Raw genomic sequence first — 18,580 nt, 5'->3', positions numbered from 1 at the left:
TGTATCATGGCAGGATGTTCTAGGGGGGTTTTCATTACTGAGTTTTTTGTGAAACATGATCAGGAATTTTATTTTTTTTAACGAAGAACACCCAAAGGGCCTGATTTTTGTCACACTACAAAATGAACAACGATTTCCCAGCTTAGTCTAAAAAATATGTTTGAAAGTCCGTTTGCCACCGCTATGTACAGTCAACAGCACATCAAGCTATATACTTTTGTTTGAATATCGCTTCCCAGTGCAACAGACAAAATCCGTGAATACATTAGCTTTGCTGCCATCTGTACATCAAACTTTTACAATTGCTTATTAACATTGAAGGTATTAAAGAGTAATGCCATACAACCAAGTATTATTTATTTATTGACAAAATGTATATGATATTTTATAAAATAAATTTAATTAAATATTATTTATTTATTCAGCATTAGCTATAAAGCCATCTGCTTAAAGAGGTAATAAGTAATTAAGAAACTCAACCTGCCATTTTTACTCTAAAGCCAAATTGTGTACTCGTTTCTTTCAGGCTGGTTTGTTTTTTATTAGATTCTGTGTTAAAAAATCTATGATTAGTAGAAATTTACTTTAAAAATGTACAATGTTTTCGCTTTCCTGCTTTTTTTTTAATTTATTTTTGTAAACATATTTATATAACTTCCTTGAATTGTTTTTTTTGTGTATCATTTGCCATCAGTGCCACTATTAGCAAATGTGTTGATAATCAGTTAAATCATTGGTTTACATCATATGTCATACATATTCACTAATAATGCACTATTTTAATAATTTGCAGTACATTTTCGATTTATCCTGTGCTTTAATTCTAAAGGGAAACATCGTAGTTAAAATGGCATACCACTGGGTTCTGTTAGTTATTCATGTGTGTTCTAAAAAGTGTATATGAGCAGTGTGGTGAAGTATGACTTCTCCTCAGGGTAGGGAAACCCTGCTCCAGCAATGTGATATGTGTGGGTTGATACAATCTCATGTAGTCCAGGGCTAAGTTAATACACATTTGCTGGGTCTACCTGGCCAACTTCTCCTTGAAGATTTTGATTTTTCACTTTGTGTTACGTACAGTCATCGAGTATATAACCAGAAATAGAGACGAAATTAGGGCCATCCATCCCTGGCAACTTATCATTCAAATGGGCCTTATATCACTTTTAAATATTAACTCTCATTTGCGATGAAATCACAAATTAGTAAGCTGAAATAGTACAGCACCAACAACTGACCTATATCTATGACCTGTGTCTATATTTATTGTAATAAAGATAATATCTCTAATAATGGAAAGCTGTTCCATTCGGTGGTGTGGGAAAAACAGCAAAACATCTAATTACAAAACAAACTGAATTACATTTCATTGGTAATTAAATATTAAATATGTAATTTTTCAATAATCGTCCATTATAGCAAAGCTACAGTTAAACTGTTTGTTGAAGTGAAACAATTGACGACACCCGTCAATTGTTATCGAATTCGGGCTGGCCAATCGGAGCGCATTTGTCACCGTAATGATTTGGCAGAATAATTTTCAACAAATTAAATGACATTTCGTCTCTATTTCTGGTTGCATACTAGATGGATACAGTCAATATGCCATACCTACATGAGTCAATCAACTTTTTTACCAACACTGAATGACAACAATGAACGATAAAGTGGTATTCCTTGCCTACAGACTTTATTCCCTGAACGTTAGAAATTGGGCCTTTTCAGGGCAAGATTGAATAAGTATTATATAGGCTTGCATGTTCCGTCGTTGACCATGAGGTCCGTTGACGATGACGTCACTTTCCAACAGGTGAGATGGAGGTCATTAGACTTATCATATCATAAAAAAGTGTGAAAAAAATAGTAATATGACTATTTTGATGAATCCCAATTGCAGCAGATATTACGATAGTAATCAGTCCAATAAATCCTTCAGATATCTTCAGGTGTGATTTCAGATTATTGATCACAGACATCTCTGAATATACATATATCGCTTGTCAGTTAAGATGAAGTCGATCTCATTTTTCGTCATTCTATCAGGGCTCCGCCACGTCCACTTTCTTTGGGGTTTCTTTTTGAAGAAGGAATTCATCATGAAGTGCCCCTGCCCTTCGACAAAGTTGACGAGCATTTGCCCCCTAGTATTTCTATATCCATAACCATACGGACCTACTCTCGATTCGTCGCATCCGCATACTCCCACTTTCGCGTTAACGTCACCCATTACCAAGCTGAAATGTGTTTTGTTACGAGACACAACCTTGGCTATGTCTTCGTACATAGTTTCGACCTCTTCGTCAGAGTGCGCGGACGTTGGAGCACATACTTGTACAACCTTCAAGGTACGCCACTCCCGCCGACACGTTTCCGATCTCCACAACATTGTCAACAAGTGACTTATTGACGACAAAACCGACACCACCCAAAGAAAGTTGGTCACCCTCTCTGAAGTAGAGCAAGTGACCTGACTCTAGAGTTATCGTGACCTCGCCCTGTCTTCGGACTTTAGATAATCCTACAATGTCCCATTTGATGCGACTTAGTTCTACTTCGAGTTCCGCGATATGCTCGTCCAGCCACAGCGTGCGTCCATTATACGTAGCCAGATTCAGTTGGTTGCGACCTTAGGTTAGGTTTTTGGTTGAGTTCTTAGCAACCCCCACCCCGCCGTTACCATGGCCGCCACCGCGATGACCAGGAAGAGCGAGGCTAGCCGGAACTGGGGGTCATTCTGATGTTGTAGTGCTGCTCATTTAGGGGTAATACCCTAGTCACCGCGCTGGGCAGGCGTGTTGCTGACCGCAGTTCGAAACTTAGACTTCTGTGATAATGCTGTTGCCCATTACCGTTTAAGCTATTTTATAGGTCCCGAGTTTACGAAATGGTTATACCAGAGCCTCGTTCGTTGACTAGCAGGATGCACCACGAGCAGGTGAGGTTGACTGTTGGGGAGTCTATAAGGATAATAGTCGATCTCCCCCTTGCACACCCATTTTTATGAATTCATTTTGAAAATATTCATGAAAACTTGTTTTGATAATCCTTTTTTATTATTTGCTTTTTCATGCATAATTAAATAATTTGGTTTCATCAGTATTTTTGAAAATATAATTATGGAGTACTATTTGAAGTTTTGTTTCTGGCTTTACTAAAGACACAAAAATTATGTAATTTTTTTCTATAAATATGAGAATGACATGAAAAATAGAAACCTTTTATTGCACCACATTACAGATGAAATAACACAAAAACAGGGTATTTAAGCAATACTTTTTTACTATATAACTTGATTCTCAACTGTTATGTGTGTAGCTGTAGCGTATGCAAAAGGATCTTATTCAGCTATAACCACAGCCCAGAATAGGCTGTGACGCTGGTTTTCAACGAACTCTAGCCCAATAGCCGTTTTAACGGCTCAATTTAGACTACAGACAATTTGAAGTTTTTTTTTAAATAAAAAAAGTCAGTCAATTTTTAAGTGTTAATAAAACATTTATGGGCAGTCGAGTGTCGGAAAAAATAAGTGATGGCCACATCATTGTTAAATCGCGTTTAAAGATTTCAAGGATGTAAAATTTTCTTGAGAAATTTTCAGTTTAGCCAAAAAATCAAATCTAGGACTGATAACTATTAATTAAATTTATTCAGCCACCCAATAAAATCTAAAAAAAGATAAAAGTCCACTTCGCACATCGAGTACTATTACATTTATATTGACATTATTGAATTTCTGCGTGAATTGAACTACGTAATTATATGAAAAGTGGCCAAATAGATTTTTTTTTAAATCAAGTGGGCTCGGATCAATTTCCTCCAGTTTTTGTTATTTGTTTCAGTGATGAGCACTGCTTTTTTCTTTTGTCCTTTGAATTTTATTATCTTCTTCAAAGAATAATTGTGAGGTGCTTATATTCTTTTTCAGCACTTGTGATTGCTTATTTACAGTGAGTTTTTATTTTATATTCTATTTGGCTATTGATATAAACATTATAAACTATAGATACATTAAGATAAAATTGCACAGATAGAATCTCTGCCTTGTCGCACTGCAAATTTAATTGCATCCATAAATTTCTTAAACAAAACTAAATAGTCTCGCATTTTTAATATCGTAGCACACCTGTTCCTAATTCCTACGTTCTTATTTCCATTAAACAAATGAACTGCCTAATCTATCAAACTACACAGTGATTGGAAAAACTCGCGAATGACGCCCCGAAATCCATTATTAATGACTTCAGCAACAAACGTCTGAGGCAACTTCCATTTACATTGGAAGTATGCCAGCCTGTAGCCGCGTCGCACCCTCGCTAGCTTTGACCAAAGAAAGCGAGTCACTTTTTCACCATCGCCTCTGCAGGGAACAGTTGATGTCTACCATTTACGTCACACCAAGATTATAGTAACGGAAGAGTGCAATTTCTTCTTTTTACTTATTGGCCGTTCTTTTTTGGATTTAGCCGGTGTATTTCGTATTACATTTTGAATTTTGATGTTGCAGAACAGCGGAACCGTTGTTATCTTGAAAAAGAACACGTACAATATATATATATGTCGCGGCCGTAATGTATAAAGCGCCGTATTACATTAAGGCTAGCCGCTTTGCAAAACTGTGCTGTTTTCTAATAGGGCTACCTCATTTTCGGCTGGATTGCACTTCGCCTAAAAAAAGTACGCCGCATTGTAATGGCACGTGGCGTTTCACAATACAATAGGGCTCGTTATTTCTTACTCTGCTTTGAGATACTTAGTAGAAATGCCACAAATAGTGATTTTGCCGAATACCGAATATTCGGCCACGCTCTCGGCCGAAGCGCCGAATATTTGGCTGCCGAATGTTCGGCGTGACTTCTGCAGCGTTTCATGCACGACCTGTCTCATTGCGCTGCAATAACACCGTAACCTCGTTACTTGCGTGCGCAGGTAACGGGGGTAGGGTGTTTTTGTTGAAAAATGACAAAATGTTAGAATCAATATATGATAGTTTCTGGGCCTGTTTTGAAGAAGTCGCTATACAGATGATGAGGATGTGGAGAAAAGTTATACTGCTCATGTGTTTGTTTTTTATTTGAAAACTGTTCGCTTAGATTGAACGGCAGATCCTTACAAGTTATGGTCAGCTAAACGCAAAGCAGTATCCAAGCTTGTTAAAATTTGCTAACATTTATCTATCGTCTCCTGGCGATAGTATTTTTAGTGGGAGGCTGTACATGTATTGTTTATAAGGAAAAACACAATCGTTTGTTGCCAACCAATGCTGAAAAAATTTTTTTTCATTCATAACAACCTGCCACTGATTGATTTGAAGTATTAAAGCAATAATTTGTGATTAAAATACAAGATACATTTTGGATAATATGTGATTTTTTTTTCATCATTTTATATTCGGTAAAATAAAAAGTGACCGAATAGGCTGAATATTCGTGGCATCCCTAATACATAGCTCCGCCGTTAGCCGCCAGTAAACCTTACATTATCATAACAACAAAAATTGCGTCCCAAACAGCAACTGTCTCAACAAAGTGCAAACAATTAAAACTTAAAACTTAAAACTAATGTTTTAAGGAGTGGAAAAAGTGAAAATATGTATGAAAACTGTGAATAATGGTGAACATGTAACAAATTATTTTCTTCTCCTAATTATTTTTCTTAAAAAAACGAGTAGTAATAAAAGCGCCGAAAAGTGCCGAAATGAGCTTACTCTAAGTATGAATGTTACTGCGTTATTTACGCAGTAATATTCATTCGCTACGAAAACTTTTGTGCAAATAAAAATACGTAAATTAGCGAAAGAAATATTTAAAATTCGGAAAAATCTTGCTGACGTGAAAACTATTCATTTTTATCGTAAACTATATTAATTATTTTATAATGACCTAAAAACAAACCACGGCCACGAAATTTTCCCTGTGAACAATACGGCTAAACGTTGGCCGCCGCTTCGTAGATGAGGTAGCCGTCTTAGAAAACAGCGCAGTTTTTCAAATTGGCTAGCCGTAATGTAATACAGCGCCTTATACAATATGTTTGCGACATGTGCCTTTAGACAATAGTTGACAACAAGACTCTTTCAAATTACAATATTATGATATTGCTAATTATATAACTACAAAGAACTAAAAGTGGAATTAACGTAATTTAGAGATGTTATAGGAAAAGAAACTATTTTTTTCGGATTTAAATCGCGAGTGTTTTTTCGAACAAACCAACGTTTCGAACTATGACCTGTAAAGGGCAAAGCGTGTCGGTTTGTTTGAAAAAAAAAACAAATATACGCGATTTAGTTTCGTCGAGTTTCATTTTATTATAGTTCTATACACAGAATTTTTTTAGTTCGGTAACGAGTACCATAGACGATAAAATTATGATTCAGAACTAAAAAGAGCGCTTTTGTGGTACGGGTTATGAAATTATAATTGGCAGATTAATGTACAGGAGTAGAAAAATAATTACAAAGACGCAACAGTTTAATAACATCTTGTACATTTGTATGGTACACACGTGGCTTGCGTCTCTACTGTGATGTATTTTGATTGGTAATTTCCCTCTAAGATATCTCTCTCTTTCTCTGGCCCGCTTGCGAGTTAATTTACCATATCTTCGAAGAGTTTTCTGAACGTTTTCCGGAACTCAAGTTTCCGCACGATGCTTCCTATTGCCGGAAAGTAAGTTGTTTTGCTTCTAAAATACACATACACAGTACACTGTATAACACTTAAGACGAAGTTTAAACACTGTTTATTTCGTAAACTATAGTCCAGGTTCACCATGGGTGTGTAAAAATCTCGAACAGACTCAATTGTGTCAAGGTTAGTCTAGGTTTTTGGAAGGAGTCCATGAGAACATGTCGTACTGCGTATAATCCACACTAACAGAATAAAGACATTGTTTGAATTTTACCGAGCTCAATAAGGAGCAACAAATGGTCACTTACCAGCATGCAAGCGTGATATTTATGGCAAAATCTACTTTTTGCGAGATGTTTGTGGAGTTTCGTATGCTGAAGTCGTTATTTATTTTACTCAGCAATAGGTCAAACTATACTGTCACTTTTAAACAGTGTATTAATTATCACGATAAATATCTTGAAGAATATAAAATTAATAGAAGCTTCAAATGCTACCACTAGGAATGTCGTGCCATGTGTTTGTACCCGAGACGTATCCAAACGTCTCCAATGAGAGTCTAAAAAAGATCAAACCAAGTCGATTTCCCAAAGATTTTTTTTGTGTTTATTAATAAAAATAGTTTTGTCACTGTTTGCCATTTTTAGTAAAAAGTTAAATAGTCAAAAATATGAATCGGCATGGATAATCAAATATATATAGGATAATTATCAAAGAAAAAGAATATCTTGATAATTTTTAAACTTGCTTTTGAACTCTGAACGCTATTTAAATAATATAAGGTACAATTTGTAACAAAATACAACAAGTATTTGTGTACTACGTAATGTAAGGTGTATGTACGTTGTGTACTACGTAATGTTAGATATACCGTACTATCAAACCGATGTCTTACTTTCTCAAACACGTATCTTATAAAGAGTGATAATTCAGAAGATGGCAAAAATCTACCAGCGTTATAAACGTATAATGCTGGTAGATTTCGTCGTCGTTGTTTGTCCTCTCATCTGGATTGCACTACGTACCATTTACTAATGTAAGCGGACATCGTCGCGAGAAAAAACTAGTGTCGTGCAAGCCTTCTGTGGACCTTGAGTTACTGAACTAGATTTCAACCCTGTCTGTGATATTCTCTAAAAACATTGCACTAAGGTTCATGTTTGGAATGAAAGCTTATAAAGTTTGCCGCTGAGGTCACTTCGTTCTGGCGCATTTCTCGATTTTCAGTCAGTTGTTGAGAGAGCGTGATATAAATCAGTGGTTATTCTTTTTCATTTTTGTAATGGCGTAGTATTAAATGATTGTCAATTAGATGATAGTTGTATACGTTAGTCTTATAAAATAAATGTTAATGTAGGTCTTACTAATGCGTACCATTGCGTTAGACGGTAAATTAAAAAGAAAAATAAAGTTTAAAAAGAATGTGTTCCAAAAAAAATGTGCCTTCTAGGAGAATTTAAACAATTTTATTAATTACGTGAAGTTCAACAAATTAAATACGTAAGATGGATTCGTACTATCGGAGCCCGTATTCGTGGAATTCTTGTTCATGGCCATATTCACGGAGTCTCTCTTCACTTTTGCCTTATACAAGCAACTATGGGACTCTGCCCTACTCATCGTATTCTGACGTAGGTATTTTAAGTGATTTGAAACAGCAATACATTTTTAATGTCAGTACGTGCTTATTATCACAATATGTGCAGTACAGTCCTTTTGTTTTTCACGGTGATCACTATGTCCACTCTCACCGTCTTTATCATTGTTTGTGGTCATATAATCTATCCATCCATTTATTTAGAAGCATGAGAATGTGCCGTACAACCGTTTAACACATGATTACCTGGTCTCAAACTAGATAATTCCCTTTGCATAAATGAATTAAAAAAGAACCTTTTCCCGAATAATACAAGAATACAAGATATTTATTTATTTTTTGCTGAAAAATGTGGGTAACAATGAAGGTGTTATAGTATATTCTAATAATCAGATCATACATTTCCCCAAAATCTGGCATGCGAATATTTTACATATATTTCTTAATTTACCATTGATTATTGCATGCATTTAAATTTATTCAATAGCATAGACAACAATTGGAATAAAAACAAATAGGAAGTAGAAAACATGACATAAATTCATTAAATTTTACATTTTATATTATCAAGCAAAAAATTATCAATTTGACTAACTTACAGATTATGCGATTTCACTTTAAATCGTCTGCAATATGATTCTTTTACTAACTAAATAAAAAGATCGTTTATTATTTTCCAATAATTACAAAATATAAGTAAATGATAAAACATAGAGCTTATACGGGCGTTAGAAGCTCAAACTAGGCAAAACCCGTGCTATGGCACTCCTGGTTCCCTCTCTCGGTAATAGCATAAAATAGACCCTTTTGGTCCACAGTTTTGTTGTTTGCCTTCCATAGAGAACGGGCTTAGCGGAGTGAGCTAGGCGGCGGGAAAGTAAAAAATCAGTTTCAGGTTTTGTTTTGTGTAAAAAAATCACTTCCAATGTTTTAAGACGTAGTAAACGCTATGAATTTTATTTCATCCCATTTTCTGCAGCCTCATTAACTTTCTAGTTCATTTACATTTCATTTATGAATAAATCAGGCGGAATAATGTTTTGTAGGAAAGTTCACAAATCGATTTCCTTCTAAGCATGTTAACTCCCTATATCCATTATATTACCTTTGAGGAGTCTGTTCAAAACTAGCGCGCGACACAATGACATATCTTATATCACACTAGCTAGCGGTGGAAGCACTTCCAGGAAATTTACTATTGCGAGTCACACGGAGTCCGTACGGACTCTTTTGGAAACCCGCTCAACTCTGCGACCTCTTTCGTAACTCTTTAAATTCGCTCAGTCCGCTTCGCTCATTCGTTTGGGGTGGAGACAATTCTACAAAGTTTACCGCTGCGAGTCGGACGGAGCCCGCTCTATTCGCAGTGGAAGGCGGGCTTAACATCTGGGTCAACGTGGTGGTCGTTGAATTTACTTATTTAGTTTGCTAACAAACGGTACATATACTATAAATAAAAGAGGCCTATTCGTTTATATATTAATCAGTCACAATCTTCTGGTAGCTTAGGCTGCTAACATTTTGACTTCATGCAGCCTTCATAAAGTTGATAACGACTTTACGCATTAACTGCATGCAGTCAATCTCGGCTGCATGAATTTGATTACGACTGCAAACATGCAGTCAATCTGTTAGCAGCCCTAGTGGTAGAACGGTTGCTTCATAATTGTGAGGCCTACAGTTCGAATCCTTATAACGGCATGTATTTATGAATTTATTTTCAAAGTTACATACATTTGTGAATATTTAATAGCAATACTTCTCGCTAACTGTGATTATTACCCTTGGATAACGTGTGAACCCGGATTTTTGTTTATAAGCAAGCAAATTGCGGTTAAATTAAATTGATAGCTTATTAACTAACCTTCTAATACTAAGTAACCTTCGCCTTGTTTTCCGGTTCAGCAACATTTATTTTCGTCAGTTCTGGGGGACCTATTCTCATTCTCCGCACGACACAATAACTGTCAAATAAGCAATACACGACTAAATTTAAAGATACATGATGCGATTGAAGCTTCCTACTTGCCATTTTCTTTTAATTTGGTCGAATATTACTTATTTAAAGGTACTTGTTTCGGCACGGATGACAGACGGGGAACGACAGTGCCTGCTTTTAAATTAGCAACAGTCATCATCGAATACATTTTTATCGAGTGAGAGAGATTCATGTGATAAGTTATGTCAAGTAAGAGATTAGCTTTGCGTGTGGCTCCCCCTGCAAATTAGTAGAGGCATTTAACTGTTGTTGACTCACAGACGCATATCTAGATAGACAAAGTAAGTGGAATTCACTTAGTTGCCGCTGCTACACGTCAGAACGAGTTCGACTGTTATCGTAGATAAACACCAGTCGAAAACGCGAAAAATTGCATAATTGTGCGGGTAAACTTGGAAATCAGGGACGTTTCCTTCCACGGGCAAGTGATTTTCTAATCAAAAGATGCATAATTTATTTTAAAAACAATTATTTTAGTTTTGTATGAATTTCGAGAAAACAAATATGCAACCGAGTGTATGCCTTGAATGTCCGAATATAGTGAGCAAATAATTACATGTAGTACGAGTAATAGAAAAAAATATATAATGCAAAAAATTAACAGTGCACTGTAAAGACTGCGCACTGTTAATTAATGGCCAGCTCCAGGTTGTTGTAAAGCTTCGTTCGTTGCTTTCGAGGACGAAGATGCTGTTCAAATATGCAGAGAAGTAGAGTTCGAAATCCGAGAGATAATAAACAAATCACAAAATTTCTCTTCTGATTAATAAGATTTTACCATATTTTGTCAGCAGTAATATTTTCATTTGTCTCGCCATTCATCAATTTGATCAATTACCAACAGAAAACCATCTAGTAAAATTAATTAAGGCAGTCACAAGTTCATATATTGACGTGCGTTTTCATTATTTAAGTTAATCGATAAGATCTTCTATTACAAAAACATGTTATATAATAAGCTCATTTTAATGGAAGGATTTTAATATTTGAAGTCGATTAAAAATTAGTCTTGATTTTTTTAAGTAATGAAACAAGTAAAACAAAGGACTTAACTATCGTATTCAAGTATTTTTGTACTATACTAATATTACGACTACTGGAATTAATTACTTGATTAATTGAATGGAGTACGCGTGTTTACGCGTATTCCGTTCATTCAATCGATTTAAGGAGGGAGCAAGGAGGTTTCCATCACTAAATAGCTCTTGTGACGTCATAGTGGGTACAAAAAAAGTGGCACGCTTGGTTTTCATACAAATTACTGTACTTGCGGCGACTATCTAGATATATGTCTGTGCGTTGGCTGCTGTTAAAAGTTTACGCCATGCGCTTTTCCCAATTGTGGTGACCATATTCAATATACATATTATTCGAATTCATGCATTTTTTGTTTTTTTTTATTCATTCTAAAACTAAATACAATTCAGTTCATTTCAAAACTAAATTATTTACATAATTATGTCACTCCGCAACGTAGAAAAAAATTAATGTATTGAAATAATAGGTCTTTAGATGATTTCGACACACCTCTAATGTATGTTACTTCGTTTAGTGCATTGTTATTTCTTATTGAATGTTATTTCCGCCATCCATCTCTCAGTTTTCCGCCGGGATCATACGTCCGCCTGTATTAAGTGACTTTGCCCCTATAGTATGCGCACAGGGCCGAATCACGGAATCTTTTACTACAACCTCGAATGTTGATAATTTATGAGTCATGATCACACAAAAGTTATTTACATAGTTATGAAACTATTTTTCCGGATTTAAATCGCGTATATTTGTTTTTTCAAACAAACTGACGTTTCGGGCCCATTACAGGTCCCATGGTCACGGTTGACTGAGGTGGTACAGTCTTCAACCAGTTATGTCTAATATTGATTCGTCGGTTTGTTTGAAAAAACAAATATACGCGATTTAAATCCGGAAAAATAGTTTCATTTCCTATGTGTAACAATCGCGAAAACCTAAGAACTAGATATGTACATAGTTATTTATTTTGTTTATTTATAAGGCGAGCAAAAATTTACAAATAAAATAGTAGTAGTCTAAATTATAAACGCAGCGTAGCACACATACTTAGTATGAATCTAACAGCTTTTTAAAAAGCATGAAGTTAAAATTTAAATAAATACATTATCAACGCATTATGATTCAGTTTTTGGCTAAGAAATTCTGAGAATTCCAACTTTTAATTGCGTTTTAATGACATTGGTTTGGAGAAAACTAAGATTAAACGCAACAATGTCAGTTTCTGATTGATTAATAATGGTACGGAACATTCCCATAATGGGGTACGGAAACGTGTGTATTAATTAGTTTAACATAAAAGGTTTAGAAAGTCGCGTGTATTTGAAGTTGAATTTGACATAGGCAAGACGGGAGGGACCAAGGTAGACAAGAACGACGAGGTATAATTTTGTATACATGTATTGAGCATATACATACATCTAAGTGTTTATTCTGGAATAGGCTGGTCTCTCTTCGATGCAGAATAGCTGGCACCATATCCGATTCTGTACTAAATGGACTAAAGGTTTTGCTGCTTGGACTTAACAGTGAACCGTGACCATACTAAGGAAGAGGTGCCTACAGATTTGATCGATTTTTTGACAATCGACGCGTGTGATCAAACAAAATGACAAAATTTGTAAGCAACAGACATCGATATCGTATTTTTTGTCGAACAACACGCGTGTGATTAGACAAAATCGAGTTGAATGTGTAAGAAGAGGACGATTGATATCGTATGTTTTGAAGATTGACATCACGTCTATAGCCAAAAAAATCGAGCTATTCTGTCGGCATCTTCAACAGATGTTTAGGAGAGACGTAGCGCTAATGTGTGCTGTGCTAAAGATTTATTTAAAAAATGGCGATTATTTTTTGCGTGGCCACTGTTTCCGCATTTTGGGCGGAATGCAATTTATTTATTTGTGGCAACACAGGTTATGCAAAAGTTACTTCCATTGTGCTGCAAAACTTAGAAACGCAAATTTGATTAATGAAGTGCTACAGATTTATTTATTTATTCACTCTCACATAAGGAAGATTGTACATTATAATTATATGTTAAACAAGACTTAATAATGACTATTGATAGGTTATATATATCTGATGAGTTATTAAAACTCATGAAACAGAATTTGTTACCTATGATGTTTTTATTAATATAGTCATGCAAGGTTGTATATAGCCCTATATATAGGGTTTTTCAATAAGAACTTTGTTTTGTAAATCAAAATAAAACAATAAATTTAGATGACAATGATTCAAATTTTTATTGTATTAATAAAAGTAAGGTTTGGCAATTATTAATGAAAAATGATATCTGATAAATGTCCACCACGACCACAGTTACAGATGTCGATTCTTTCCATAAAGTTTTTAATCACTTTTTGAGAAAGTGGTGGGTTTATTTGGTTAATCACTTCAAAAATTGTGAGTTTTAAGGCTGCAATCAATTCGATTGGCTCCGTATAGACTCTGTCTTTAACATAAGCCCATAAAAAATAATCCAGCGGTGTTAAATCATATGATCGAGCTGGCTACTTAACTGCTGAATTTCGTGAAATTATCGGGAAATTTGGTTTGCAATAAATTAATTCATTGTTTCGGTGGCAATGTGACTTGTGCCGTTGGCATTGGGCCGTTTTTTTTCGAAAATTCTGCTGGAAATGCGGTAACGGTGAATGGATCACGCTATCGCGAGATGTTAACAACTCAATTTTGGCCTAGCATTGATGACATGGATATCACTGACATGTGGTTTCAACAAGACGGTGCCACATGTCACACAGCCGATGAGACGATCAATTTATTGCAAACCAAATTTGCTGATCGCGTAATTTCCCGAAATTCAGCTGTTAAATGGCCAGCCAGATCGTGTGATTTAACACCACTGGATTATTTTTTGTGGGGCTATCTTAAGGACAGAGTCTATACGGAGCCAATCGAATCGACTACAGCCTTAAAACTCAAAATCCGTGATGTGATAGCCGAAATAGACCCGACATTTTGCCAAAAAGTGATTAAAAATTTTGATGAAAGAATCGACTTCTGTCAGCGTGGTCGTGGTGGACATTTGCCAGATATCATTTTTCATTCATAATTGCCGAACTTTTCTCTTTGTAATACAATAAAAATTTGAATCATCTTCATCTAAATTTTTTGTTTTATTTTGTTTTAGAAAACAAAGTTCTTGTTGAAAGACCCTTTATTAGAAATTACGTATGCTATAAAATCTTATTCATTGTACTTATGTACATCAATTGCCGTACTTCGCGTGCCAGTCGTTAGGTTCTATATGCAAACGAGTCAAAAGCCTAGGTTGTATTTAGTTATCGCAAAGGGATTTCAAAAATGCCACTCGAACACCGCCTGTATACTTCCCTGTCGTGATCGCAAAGTTATAGGTCACGGCCGAGCCCCAGTTTTTCGGCTGATTGTGAAGTTTATTATCCACTCGTGTGTTTTCCATTGCCGCATCCATTTGCTGCAGCTTGTTAATTTTAATATTGTTTTTATTACTAGCCGTTGTCGCGGATGTGGTTGCACCTTGCTGCTTTTGGTTTAAAGTTTAGCAATCAATGATAAATTTAAAAAAAAATTAACAGAGTCGTAATAATTCGTGAAAAATTGTATGGTGTACCTAGAAGTAAACTAGTGATGACACGGTGACAGTATTCGTCTTCGGCTACGTATATCTACTTACGGCGACAGAAAGCGTGGTGGCATTGATATTGTCTTTCCGTCTTGGTGTTGCCATTTAAATGACTTTTTTTATTAATTACCTGTCAAACTTTTAAATAGTGTTGCAGTTTTTTATATCACAATTTCTACCAAATATTATACATTTGACTGAGTTTTCGTTTTAAACAGCTGTTTAAGCATATACCAAATATTAGAAGTTCGTTTTTTTTATATTTTTAAATTTTGATGATTATTATTAGATATTCTGTAATCTGTGTTATTAGCGTCAAAGTCAGAACGACTATATAATCGACATTGGACTGTGGTATTCGTTATACGACTAGCCTGCTAGTGGTCGAATATATGAAGCAGGTGTTTTAAATGCATTGGAAAATCATTCTGTACCATAGCTGTTAGTTTTTGTGACAGCTGTTCTCATAATATGTAGGAGTATTTTTCTACGATATGCTGGTTTGTTCATTCGAAATGTTGATAATATCTGTTTTTGGCACGGCAGTGGTTTTAAACTGTTGTAACACAAGAATCAAACACGAAGCCAATCATCCATTATCATATTAGTACAAAATATTTGGCACAATGCCTTTTTATATTTTTTTATATAAATGCGGCACTGTAGTTAGGGCTGGGTAGCACTTGAAGTACTTGTTTTTAAAATACGCGTTTGTACGCGTTTGATTCAATGAAATTACTACCTAAAATGTATATATTTTGTAATTAGTATTTGGCAAATATGTACTTCCGTGGTATCCGGTTAGTGGTTAATGATTATATTTTGTATCTTAAATAATTGAGGTCAAAATACATACCGTACTTGGTATTTTATATTTTCGATACGTCTGTATACCTATAACTGCCTCTGTGGCCGAACTGTTACCGTTCTGCTCTGCTACGCAGAGGTGCAGGGTTCAGTTCCTGGGCCGGGAGAAATATCTAAATGGTCTACATTTATTTCTGTCCTGAGTTTGGGTGTAATTTGTGGTTGTCTGTGCGTGTCTCGATGGCACCCGCGATACAGGGTTTCCCTAGTGCTGGGCTGAGTGTGTGCTTTACATTCAATGAAATATTTATTTATTTGTACTCACGCCCCTAGATTCCCATTGGGGTAGGCAGATACTATCGATCGCCACTTAGCACGATCCTGACAAACCTCTCTTGTTTCACTTACATTCATCATACTTTTAACGTACACTCTCTTGCTCACTTCCTCTTCTCTCAGCCGGACTGCCACGTTTATCACGCGTAATATAATTCCAGATTTACTTATATTAATAATTGTGATCAGTTTAGATTATTTACTTAAGGACTATGTTTGGTGAAAATTTGTGTGAAACAAATCCCAATAAACAAATTTGCAGCAAGGCGCTATTTAATTTCAGCACACATTCCCTGCACGGTCACGTCTCGATAACTTCCACAGTTCTTGGCCTTCTTAGCCCAAGTTCTTTTAACTGCCTCTGTGGCCGAACGGTTACCATGCCACGCGGAGGTCTCAGGTTCGATTCCCGGGTCGGGAGAAATATTTGTATGGTCTACATTTATTTCTCTCGTGAGTTTGGGTGTAATTTGTGGTTGTCTATGTGTGTGTCCATGGCACCCGCGACACAGGGTTTCCCTAGTGCGGGGGTATGTTGAGTGTGTGCGTTATTATTATTATTATTAATTTAAACCCTTTTATTCTTCTCACTACGCTCATCAGCCTTTTTAGAACACTCTCAATTTGATCTTAGAATGTTTTAGGAATGGTGACCGTTCTCTTCCAATGATGCCTTCCACGTTATCTTTATAATTATATTTATTTCGTTAATCCACGTTCATTCATCCGCTTCACGTGCCCAAACCATCTCAATATACCCTTTTCTATTTTTGTCACTACATCCCTTTTCAAACCACACCGTTCACAGCGTTCTACTCTCACATAACAGCACATAACATATTTTTTTGTGTATTTCGTATTTTAATTAAAACATTATTTTATATTTTAATTAAAATATATTTTTACATATTTTGACCAGCCCTGACTGACGTAGTAATAAATTGGCCGTTTTTTAATAAGAATTGTATTTACCGCAACCCCAGTGCCGCATAATAGAATAAAAATTAAAGGTAGCTATAAAAATTAAAAGTAATTTTGTGATTCAGTGACCAATCGCGTGAGACACGGACATTTTGGTGGTCAAATCGCTAAGTACGCGTTTTCGTTGTTAGTAAAATGATGGGTGACCGTAATTGAAATTTTTCATTATCGCGCTGAAGAATCTATAAAAAAAAGAAAACTTCTACTCTAATTGTGACATGTACAATCAATGCTTTTTTTATGTGAAGAGACGAACAAGCTGTGTTCTTAGTGGTAAGAGACACGCTATGTTATGGGTAATCACTAATTAGTTGCAGTGTCTCGCATAGTTTTAATCGCTAAAATATGAGGGGCGCTTCCACTGCGCCTGTCACGCTGAGGTTTAGAGTTGACAAGTCTCATATGCTTGTAATTTCACCAGTACCTTAACCTTAGCGCCCAGTTACACAACTAACGATGAAAGAGACTAATGGTCGTATTCCAGAACTCTACTCAATGTTCAAGTCAGGGCTTGAGTATTTTTTCAAGCACTGGAAATACGACCCTAATGGCAAGGACTTGAGTATGATTTCTAGTGTTTTAAATCATACTCAAGCCCTGACTTGAGCATTGAGTAGAGTTCTGGAATACGACCCTCAGTCTTTTAAGGCCTTTTAAAGTCTTGAGTCATAAGACAAAAGCTGAAGACTAATTCGAGTCGATGTTTTTTAACCTAGGAAGCTTAAAAGACTTATAGGACTAAAACGACTAAGACGACTGGCGCCTTATAGCCTCGGGAGTCGCGAGTCATGAGCCATGAGCCGTGTGGCGTGATTTGATTTCTACCCACAAGATATTTTACGATTGATGGATAACGTTAACGTAGCTTTGTTCACAGAAGTCAGTTAATTATAACCAATTTAAGAATTTGTTTTTCGGGAATTATTTGTTTCTTTAATATAAAAATTAATAGATACAGAACCCAACAGTCAAAGTATTTTATCAAATTTTAGTATCTGATAATGGTGAATGAAACATACTATTTATGAACGTATTAAGTGGAGGTCCATAGTCTCTGCCTACCCCTGAATGGGTGACAGGCGAGATTTTTATGTATATATTTGTTTTATGTATTACAGATAAATTGTATCTCACTACTGTGCATGTGTTTCTTAAGAAGTTTAAACAAAAGTACCAGGACTTCATAATAAGAAAAGTGGTCGCAGAAAAGCAGACCAATATTACACAAAATAAAATAAAGAGCACGTTAGAACTGGATTTCCTTAGACTTTTAAATATTGGTTGTATTTCATTATTTTAATTTACTCGCAGAAAAAGTGTTGTATGCAATCATTATATAATTAGGTCTTAAAATCTTGTACCTTTTGCTTAAATCGCTCTTTGAATCCTAATTTTTATTATAAGTAAATAAACGTGATTATTTACTACATACTACGTCATTTTTATTTATAAACTTCGGGTTTAATAAGACATAAAATAGGTATAAGTCCATTGCAAACAACTCGAGTCGTTTAAGTCGTTCAAGTCGCGTTTAAGTCGTTCAAGTCGCGTTTAAGTCGTTCAAGTCG

The 18,580-nt window shown here is 35.5% G+C and overlaps 1 protein-coding gene across 2 annotated transcripts in view; it reads left to right on the top strand.

Annotated features, from left to right (window-relative positions):
* Window positions 1-18,580, top strand: part of LOC113240626 (sex-lethal homolog) — a 64,480-nt gene that overhangs the window by 939 nt on the left and 44,961 nt on the right. Inside the window, exon 1 of one of the 2 annotated variants that reach the window (XM_026477964.1) lies at window positions 6,597-6,668. The exons of the other annotated variant lie outside the window; for it this stretch is intronic. The gene's annotated coding sequence lies outside the window, so the exon portion shown is untranslated. Of the gene's footprint in view, window positions 1-6,596; window positions 6,669-18,580 lie in introns of those variants that run through there. 2 annotated transcript variants of the gene reach the window in all.

Source organism: Hyposmocoma kahamanoa, unplaced genomic scaffold (genome assembly GCF_003589595.1).
Source record: "Hyposmocoma kahamanoa isolate Upper Pololo Valley unplaced genomic scaffold, ASM358959v1 160, whole genome shotgun sequence".
Taxonomy (NCBI): domain Eukaryota; kingdom Metazoa; phylum Arthropoda; class Insecta; order Lepidoptera; family Cosmopterigidae; genus Hyposmocoma; species Hyposmocoma kahamanoa.
The sequence above is the reverse complement of the archived record's forward strand: the minus strand, read 5'-3'. Positions and strand labels throughout refer to the sequence as shown.